Below are 10,241 nucleotides of genomic sequence, written 5' to 3'. Positions count from 1 at the left end.
GGAGATCCAGGATTGTGTCCCGCATCAGGCTCTCTGCATGGAGCCTGCTTCTCCCTCTGCCTGTGTCTCTGTCTCTCTCTCCATCTCTCTCTCTCTCTCTCTCTCTCTCGTCTCTCATGAATAAATAAATAAAATCTTTTTTAAAAAAAGATTTCATGAGAGACACAAAGAGAGAGAGGCAGAGACATAGGCAGAGGAAGAAGCAAGCTCCCTGTGGGGAGCCCGATGCAGGACTCAATTCCAGGACCCTGGGATCATGACCTGAGCCAAAGGCAGACCCTCAACCACTGAGCCACCCAGGTGCCCTGTTTGGGAAAATCTTTATTGCTTCTTCTATTCTGAATGATAGAGTTTGGATACAGTATTCTTGGCTGCAGATTTCCCCTTTCAGCACTTTGAATGTATCATGCCATTCTCTCCTCATCTGTAAAGTTTCTGCTGAAAAAATCTGCTGAGAGCCTTATGGGGTTTCCCTTGTGTGTAACTGTCATCTTTTCTCTTGCTGCTTTTATGATTGATTGGCGGCGGGGCTCCCATAGTGTCCTAGATCTGGATTTCTGATTCCCTCCCTAGATTATGGAATTTTTAAGCTATTATTTATTCAAATAAATTTTCTGTCCCCTTTTCCCTCTCTTCTCTTTCTGGCTGCCTATAATGTGAATTATTATGTTTGATGATGTCACTGAGTTCCCTAAGTCTGTTGTCATTTTGCATATTTTTTTCTCTTACCTGTTCAGCTTGATTACTTTCCATTACTCTGTACACCAGGTCACTGATTTATTCTTATGCTTGCTCTAGGCTGGCTACTATTTATTACTTCTAGTGCATTTTAATTTCACTTATTGAATTAATCTCCAATTGTTTTTTTTTTTAAGATTTTATTTATTTATTCATGAGAAACACAGAGAGAGAGCCAGAGCCAGAGGCAGAGGGAGAAGCTCCCTGCAGGGAGCCTAATGCAGAAAGGACTCAATCCCAGGACCCTGGGATTACAACCTGAGCCAAAGGCAGATGCTCAACTACTGAACCACCCAGGTGTCCCTCCAATTTTTTTTAATCTCTTTGTCAAAGGTCTTTTTGATGTCCTCCACTCTTTTCTCAAGTCCACTGAGTATCTTTATGATGATTACTTCAAAATCTCTATCAGGTGTATTACTTGTCTCCATTTCACTTAGGTCTCTTGCTGTGATTTTTGTCTTGTTAATTTGTTTGGGACATATTCCTGTGTCTCCTCTATCTCTGTCTGTGTCTGTGTATTAGAAAATTCAGTTACATCTCCCTGTTTTTTAAAGTAATGGCCTTATGAACAAAAGGTCCTATAGTGCCGTGCAGTGCAGTGTCCCCTGATCACCAGAACCTGGCGCTTCAAGGGTACTGCCCTTAAAATGTGTCCACCCTGATGTCATGGTTGAGCTGCATTTGCCTTTAGCCCCGTTATCTGCAGTAGCTCTCTTTGCCTGTCATAAGCAGTGTTAGGTCCTTGTGGTGGTAGTGAGACAGTCTGGGGCTGCCTTGGGCTTGAGTTGAGTCAGACCAAGCATTTGTAAAAGATGCAGTGGCATTGAACTGCAGGGTGCTTTCCCCTGAGAGGCTTCTGTTGTGCACAGCCTGCAGTCAGACTAGTTCTCTACCATTAGCCCACTGCTGTGGCCCAGTCTGACTGGGTTATCTATATGTTTGGTGATCTGTCCCTCTCCCTGGGGCAGGAATCATTGTGTAGTGGCATTGGCCCTTGTTGGGGCTGCTTGCACACTGCAAGCACTGTGGCCTGTGGCACTGCCCTCTATGGGCTCCAGCCAAAAGTGTTTTGGTCATCAACATGCACAGGCTGGCAGGGCAACTGTGTGGTGTTTTGTGTGCTGCTGGTCCTCTGTGGGAAGGGCCCTGCAGCACCTGACTGAGGCAGACCTGGTTGTGGGGGGAGGGAAGATTGGATCTGCCAAAGCATGCACTGGGGACTATGTGAGCAAGTGAGGTGGTAAGCATCAGGTGGCACTGGTTCCCATGGGTGGCTGTGTATTTATGGTGGGAGGTGGGGGAGGGAAATTGTTCCTGACAGCTCCTTTGTTCCTGAAGAAGCCTCCAAGGATCTGTGCATCTCTGGGATTTGCTCTGAGGTTAGTAATTCTCTCCTGAATGCCCCAGGCATTTTTCAAATTGCTGCTTGCAGGTTGTATCTCTACAGGTGTTTGTTGTGCTGTCTCTTTAAGGGCAGGGACTCAGTAGCCTCTTGTCCTTAGGGCTCTCCATGGCTGAGCCTGCTTATTCTTAAAATTCCAGGTTTTAAGTCCTGCTGGTTTTAATAGAGCCTCTTTGTTTTTCAAAGCCAAAAAAAAAATGTTTTTAAGATTTTTATTTATTTATTCATTAGAGACACATGGAGAGAGGCAGAGACACAGGCAGAGGGGAGAAGCAGGCTCCTTACAGGGAGCCCGATGTGGGGCTGGATCCTGGGACTCCAGCATCACACCCTGGGCTGAAAGGAGGCGCTCAACCGCGCTTAGCCACCCTGGCGTCTCCTTTTGGCGGTAAGCCAAACGTTATGGGGGTTTCATCCCCTGTGCTCTCTCAGGTGTGAGAGTGTATTTCTCTCCCCTCTCCATCCGTTTAGCTCCCCATCACATCTCTGCCCTTCCTACCCTCTTTGATGTGGCCTCTTCTGTACATTTAGTGATAGAGTTTGTTTTGCTAGTCTTCAGGTCATTTTCTGGGTTATAAGCACTAATGTGAGTGTTATCTAGTTGCATCCTGCAACAACATGAACTTAGAGTCTTCCCACTCTGCCATTTTCCCTCCATGTGTCTGTTTTCATGCTAGTGCCATAGTGTTTTAACAATTATGGCTTTGTAATGTGGTTTGAAACCATCAATCTCCAAGTTTGTTGTTGTTTCTCGAGATTGCTTTGGCTAGTCAGGGTCTTCCTTGGTTTCTTTTCTTTTCTTTTCTTTTTTAAGATTTTATTTATTTATTTATTTATGAGAAACACAGAGAGAAAGGCCGAGACATAGGCAGAGGCTGATGCAGGACTCAATCCCAGGACCCCGGGATCACAACATGAGCCAAAGGCAGATGCTCAATCACTAAGCCACCCCTCTTCTTTGGTTTCATACAAATTTTAGACTTGCTCTATTTCTGTGAAACAATGCCATTGGAATTTTGACAGGAATTGCATTGAACCTATATTTTGTTTTGGGTAGTATGGACATTTTAAAGATATTAATTCTTCAATCCCTGAGTATGAAATGTCTTTCCATTTATTTGTGTCCTCAGTTTATCTTATAAATGTCCTAATTTTCAGTGTACAGGTTTTTCACCTCCTTAGTTCAATTTATGCCTTGGTATTGTATTGTTTTTGATGGAATTGTAAATGAGATTGTTTTCTTAAGTTCTTTTTCTGATAGTTTCTTATTAGTATATAGAAATGCAATAGATCTTTGTATATTGATTTTGTATCTTGTAACTCTACTGAATTCTAATAGGTATTTTTGGGGGTGGAATCTTTAGGATATAATATGTCATCTGCAAATAGTGACAGTTTTCTTTCTTTATTTCCAATTTGGGTGACTTTTATTTTTCTTGTCTGATTGTTCTGGCTAGAACTTTTAATACTATGTTGAATAAAAGTGGCAAGAGTGGTCATCCTTGTTTCTGATCTTAGGGAAAAAGCTTTCAGCTTCTCACTGTTGAGTATGACATTAGCTGTGGGCTTGTCACATATGGCCTTCACTATGTTGAAGTATGTTCCCTCTATACTCACTTAATTATGAGTTCACAATTATCTTTCAAATATATTGTAAAAATATCTGATATTAATTAAAAATTCCATTTAGCAAGTACTTACTGATCACCTAATTTAAGGTTGGCAATTTTTTAACTAACCATTACAGTTTTTTTTTTAATTTTATTTATTTATGATAGTCACAGAGAGAGAGAGAGAGAGAGAGAGAGAGAGGCAGAGACACAGGCAGAGGGAGAAGCAGGCTCCATGCACCGGGAACCAGACGTGGGATTCGATCCCTGTTCTCCAGGATCGCACCCTGGGCCAAAGGTAGGCACTAAACCGCTGCGCCACCCAGGGTTCCCAACCATTACAGTTTTTAAATAAATGTCATTTTATAAGATCATAACTTGAAAAAAAGTCTGATAAGATAGCTATTTAGAAAACAGTGTATTAGGGACTCCCAAACATCATGAATTGAGAGGTCTTAAGGAGCTAGATTGCCTGCTAGATAACTTTGTATGAATGCACAAATAAATCACTAAATAACATGATAATATGGAACGTAAGAGAACTCTCCAGAAACAGATTCACTTACATGAAGGAATCTGATGTTCAATAGAAGTATCCATGGGAAAGAGGAACTCATTTAATAAATTGTATTGAGTCAAATGTCTTTGTGAAGAAAGATAAAATTTGCTTCCTACCTCACATCACACACAAAAATTAATTCCAGGTGGATTAAAGGTCCAAGTATAAAAAAAAAAAATGTGACTATAACATAGAAGAAAACTGTCATAACACCAGGGTAAGAAAGAATTTCTTAAGACACAAAAAGGACAAACATAAAGTAAAATATTGGTCAATTTACACTAAAATAAAAGGCTTTTGTAGGACAGAAGACCCCAGAAACAAACTGAGAAGATAAACCACAGATAGAAAGAAGATGATTGCAATCCATGGAGTCAACAAAAGATTGAGAATATGATGAAGTTCTACAACTATGTGAGAAAATTATAAACCAATAGAAAAAAATAGTAAGCACAGTAAATGGATAGGCAATTCACAGAGAAAGAGAATAAAACTTTTGATATGCCAGTGAGATGTCATTTTATACCCATTAGATTGGCAAAAAGTTTAATTTAATTTAATTGGTGATGGCGTAAGGAAATGCAACCTCTTACACATAATTAGTAGAAGGGCAAAATGATTGCATCACTTTAAACAAGCTTTGTAAATTTGAAGATGCACATACCTACGGCTTATTGGGAAACTCCTGGTTTCAGCCACTTGTCCCAGAATAATTATTATTAACACTTCTTTCATCTCCCAAGTGTTTTGGGTCACAGATAAATTATATGGTCATTCTATATATACCCCATGATTATGTACTTCTGCTTCTTTCCCAAGCATGTTTAAGAGATGTGCAGAAATCTTCACATGTACAGTTTTCAATAGAAAATACAGAAGCCATCTGATTGTAAGGGAATGAATCAATCATGTTATATTTTTAAGATTTTATTTATTTATTTATTTATTTATTTATTTATTTATTTATGAGAGAGCAAGACTGAAAGAGCACAAGAAGGGGAAATCTCAAAGGGAGCAGCAGAAGGAGAGGGAGAAGCAGACTCCCCACTGAGCAGGGAGCCTGTTGTGGAGCTCCATCCCAGGACCCCCAGACCATGACCTGAGCAGAAGGCAGATGCTTAACCAACTGAGCCACCCAGACGCTCTCCCAATCATGTTATTTTATTAGTGAAGCAAACTACATTTACCATATCAACCTGAATGTATATAAAAAATGTTTTTAATTTTTTTAAGATTTTATTTTTAATCTCTACACCAAACATGGGGCTTAACCGCCCAACCTCTTGCCTGAGAGCAAGAGTTGTGGGCTCTACTGACTGAGCCAGCTACACACCCCAAAGCTGTTTTTAAATTTTGAGTAAGAAAAGAAGAGGCAAGAGAATATTTGTAATATGATGTCATTGTATAAAACCATACTTTCATGTATGCCCCAAAAGAACAAGAATATGCAGAGGAATGATAACCCCTCTATTTCAATCAAGATGATGTTTTCACAGGGAGGGAAGTACAGAGTACTTTGTAAAATTTAATTCTAAGAAAGGAGGGGTAATTTAAACAAATATAACAAAATATTCACATTTGTTTAATTTTCATAAATATCTATTATTTGTATTTTTGTATGTTTAAAATACATCACAATTAAAAATAAACATCCTTGTTCCCCAATTCTCAGAAGAACCATGCAAAGAACACTGAATGAAATGTTTTTAAATGCTATAAAAATAGAAAATATAAAATAAAGTATTGACATAAGTCCAGGCCAAACATATCTGTCCTATTAATAGTTACAGGCTAAATTGCCCAGATTCCAAAACAAAATAAAAAGTAAAAGAAAAAACCTGAGAGAATAATTCTAGAACATATACTAAATAAATGATTAATTGTTTTCATGCCTTATTAACTGTAGGAAACAAATAATTTTAAACAACACAAATGAATAAACAACCCCTCACAAACGGTAAAGCCAAAACAGACTGGTGTTGTGTTTGTTACTGGATCAAACATGGATTGAATATTTACTATGTGCTAGATGCTTTACACAAGCTGCTGTTAATGCTCATAAAACCCTACATGTCAGGATTCTTGAGGTTGACTTTCCCAAGGTCACACAGAGTAGGTGTCAGAGCTGTGATTATAGCCATGGTTGGTCTGGGTCCAAAGCCCTTGCTGGGGTTTTTCCTATGAAGCTTCACTGAAGAGGTAACAAAATCAGTCAACCATAATGTACACCAGACTTTTCCCACCTTAGAATCACAGACATGCAAAATAAAACAAGAATGAACATATTTTTTTATCCCAATGGGGGATAATTTAATCCCAATTAGTTTTTTAAATATTAAGTGAGAATACTTAGTATTAAGTAAAAAGTCAGGGAAATCTATTATGAAGCCATCTCTTTACAGTTCTGGGAGCAAATGTGTAAATTGGGAAACTTTTTTTTTTTTTTAAGTAGGCTCAATGCCCAATGTAGGGCTGAACTCACGACCCAGAGATCAAGAGTTGCATGCTCCACCAACTGAGTCAGCCAGATGCCATAAATTAGGAAACTTTTAAAAATCAACTTGGCATTACTATCAAGACAGTCTTTAGAAACCTCACACCCATTGTCTGATATATGCCTGGGAATCTATTAAAAATAGCAAATATAGAATAAATAAAAGAAGCTCTTCCCTATAGGATTATTAATAATAGTGAGAAGTTGTAACATGTAGACATAAAGCGATGGTTAAATGGCTAAGGGAATTATAGACCCGTAAGAACACTAAGGGGTCTTTAAAAATGTTTGGAGCCAATATAAAATAACTTGAAAAACTATAAGGTTAAATCAAAAATTAAAACTAAAAATATGAAGATGGGGGCAGTTGGGTGGCTCAGTGGTTGAGCATCTGCTTCAGTTCAGGTCATGATTCTGGGGTCCCGGGGTCCAGCCCACATCAGGCTCCCTCTGCCTGTGTCTCTGATGAATAAATAAATAAAATATTTTTTAAAATATGAGGATAATATGATTACATCCATATTTTGGAATAGTACCAGATTAAAAAGGGGGGGAATCTCAAAAGTAAATAAACCAGCCTACTAACGGTAAGGGGTGTGATAAGTTTTTTGAGGGATTGTTAAGTGTTCTTTTTACTTGTCTCTGCTTTTCATGTTAACTATAAAGCATGCTATCTTCATGATTTTTTAAGCCATACCACAGATTTTAAGTTCTATCTGTGGTAGAGTAAATCTACCATTTTCTTTTTAAGATGTTAGTTCTTCTGTTCATTTATTCTTCCAAATAAGAGTAAGGGGTTTAGGGTAAATATTAAAATTATGGTGCCACCTAGAAAAAGGAGCACCCATATGAGCAAAGTTTACGTCATGTTAGCTTGAGGCATCAGAAAGCCCCTGACAAAGATTGAGGGAGTGATTTTGCCTCCCTTTCTGCATAAGCAATAGCAACAAAAGCAGAATAAAATGGGTGTCAACATGGCAGTCACATAATGCTTTAAAAGACTCTTGCTTTAGGATGCCAAGTATGGGAATGACTTCATCCTTCTGGATTTTTTTTTAAGATTTTATTTATTTTAAAAAATATTTTATTTATTTATTTGAGAGAGCTCATGAGCACACATGAGCGGGTGGGAGGGGGTCTGAGGGAGGGGGATAAGCAGACTCCCTGCTAAACGTGGAGCCTGATGAGGGGCTCAATCTTTCGACCCTGAGATCATGACCTGAGACAAAGGCAGATGCTTAACCAACTGAGGCACCCAGGCACTCTTCATCCTTCTAAATTCAACTTGATACTCAGGAATCTGGTTATCTTTTCTTTCTTTTTTTTTTTTTTTTTTTCAGTCTCTTTTTCTCCAGGTAGAGTAGTCTTGTTTCATTTGAATAAATTTCCTCTGAATCATAGTTAAATTCCTAAGAACAGATTTATATTTTCTTATGACCCCTCTATTTAACAAATACTTTATGAGCCCCTATTCTATCCTGGTCCCTGTTCTTGGAGTCTATAACATAGAAATGCAGAGTAGCCTAACACTGGCATTCTGGGCTGGGAAGATAATAAGCAAATATTTTAGGGTGCAAAGGCCATGTTTAGAGCCCCAAAACATGATGGCCCAAATAAGACAGTTTATTTATGGTCCCCCTGGCAGTCAGAGGAAGGTTCGCAGGTTGGCTGACAAGCGGCTCTGCTCCAGGAGAGTTTCCAGAAACCAGTTCCTTTTGTCAGGCTGTTCCTCACCTTAGCTTGAAGCCTTATTTCATCTTTTGTGGGGTGGCAAATAAACATCTGATAACTCTCTACCATCAAAAAGGGAGAACATGCTTATGAAAGACAGCCTCTAATTATTCATTGACTCAACAAATTCCTTCTGAGAGTCTGCTCAGAGCCAAATGCTAGTCTCAAGGCTAAAGTACAAAACAGACAAGTCTCCAGTGTTCAAAAAACAGGAACTTCTCTCAGAAGCAAGGGGCAAGAAACAGGACAAAAGGGCAGATTTCATTCTAAGTGCAATGGGAAGGCACTGGAGGGTAGTGAGCAAAAGAGTCTTTTAAAGACCAAGGAGTATTTTTATCATATTTTTTCCTCTGTAAATGGAAATACAAAGTATCTGCCACACAGGCATCAAATGCAAGACTGTATAGTCTTTGCAATCTGGAAAATGTTCAAAATTGCTCCACTTAGACCAGTGTCTCCTTTTTATAGACAAAGAAGCCAAGGGTCTGGGAAGTTTTTTTAACCCAAAACCTCTTTTTGGACTAATGGGGAATCACATCTATGGTCATCTTTCTCTCCCACCCGTCAGTCAGGTTTAATTTTTTCTGTGTTGGTAGTGGAAAGATGCAGACTCCTAGGTCCCACCTCCTAAAGCAAACAATTACAAGAGTACCCCCCACTTTTATAATATAGGATGGCCTTCATACCACATTTTTCAGAGTTTTCTAGGTCCTTACATATTTTCCTTTTACCTCCAGAATAGGGACAGCTTGGATGAGGACTGAACTTACAGGGAGTCCAATGCTATTTGTTTGGTTAAGCCATTTTTTCTAAACTTGCTTAATCAAGAGAATAATCTGAAATCTTTGTTAAATATTTATATTCTCAAGTCCCTCCTGGAGATTCTGGACTGCAAGAAAGAGACCTGGGAGGCTGCTCAGTAACTTTTAATTATTGCTAAGGGAGCTTCTTTCCATAGACAACCTTGGCAAACATTGGTGCACTCTGTCCTCCAAAGGGTGTGAGGAAGCACGCTCAGCAAAAGATACATATTAGGAGACGATTTTCCTGACTCTTTGGGTATTAAAGAGAGCCCAAAGGTGTGCACAAGGCTTCTCCAAGTGTCTGTTACTCCCTTTCCAATCCAATCTTCCGTGGCTGTTAACTTTTCAGAGATAATTTTGCTTTTGGTACCTGTCAAGTCATTAGTTGTAACCAGTGGGAGACAGACTATAATGGGCTGGCTGCACTGGCTGGCATGGGAAGTCCTGCTCTGTTGAGATTTAAGGCATGGATGATGCTGTTGCTGGCAGTAATGGGAACACTATCGCCCGCAGAGGCAAACCAGTTGCTAAACCTACCACCAGTAGCTACCTGAAAGAAGGTGGGGGCTTTGGGTGACCATATAGTTGCAGCCACAAAACACATTAGTAAAAATAAAGCTTAAAATGGAATGAGTGGTTGCTTGTAAGCACTTGGGAGAATTTTTTTTTCAATTCTGCCCGACTTTGTCTTATGTTTACAGATGCTCTCATGAGAGGCATACTCAGTGACAATGTATTTTTTAAAATATTTTTGTTATTTATTAGAGAGAGAGAGAGCATGAGCAGGGGCAGGGGCGGGGGAGAAACAGGCTCCACCCTGAGCATGGAGTCCAACGTGGGGCTCCATCCCAGGACCCTGAGATCATGACCTGAGCCCAAGGCAGAAGCTTCACTGACTCCGCCA

General features: G+C 39.5%; 1 long non-coding RNA gene across 2 annotated transcripts in view; it reads left to right on the top strand.

Annotated features, from left to right (window-relative positions):
* The first annotated feature begins 1,866 nt into the window (after positions 1–1,866).
* The window catches only part of LOC121497544, a 31,033-nt gene continuing 22,658 nt past the window's right edge, over positions 1,867–10,241 (top strand). The window contains exon 1 of one of the 2 annotated variants that reach the window (XR_005989498.1): positions 1,867–2,117. This is a non-coding gene — a long non-coding RNA (uncharacterized LOC121497544). Of the gene's footprint in view, positions 2,118–3,992; positions 4,049–10,241 lie in introns of those variants that run through there. The other variant, XR_005989497.1, reaches the window with a different exon arrangement.

This window comes from Vulpes lagopus, chromosome 8 (assembly GCF_018345385.1).
Source record: "Vulpes lagopus strain Blue_001 chromosome 8, ASM1834538v1, whole genome shotgun sequence".
Classification (NCBI taxonomy): domain Eukaryota; kingdom Metazoa; phylum Chordata; class Mammalia; order Carnivora; family Canidae; genus Vulpes; species Vulpes lagopus.
The sequence above is the reverse complement of the archived record's forward strand: the minus strand, read 5'-3'. Positions and strand labels throughout refer to the sequence as shown.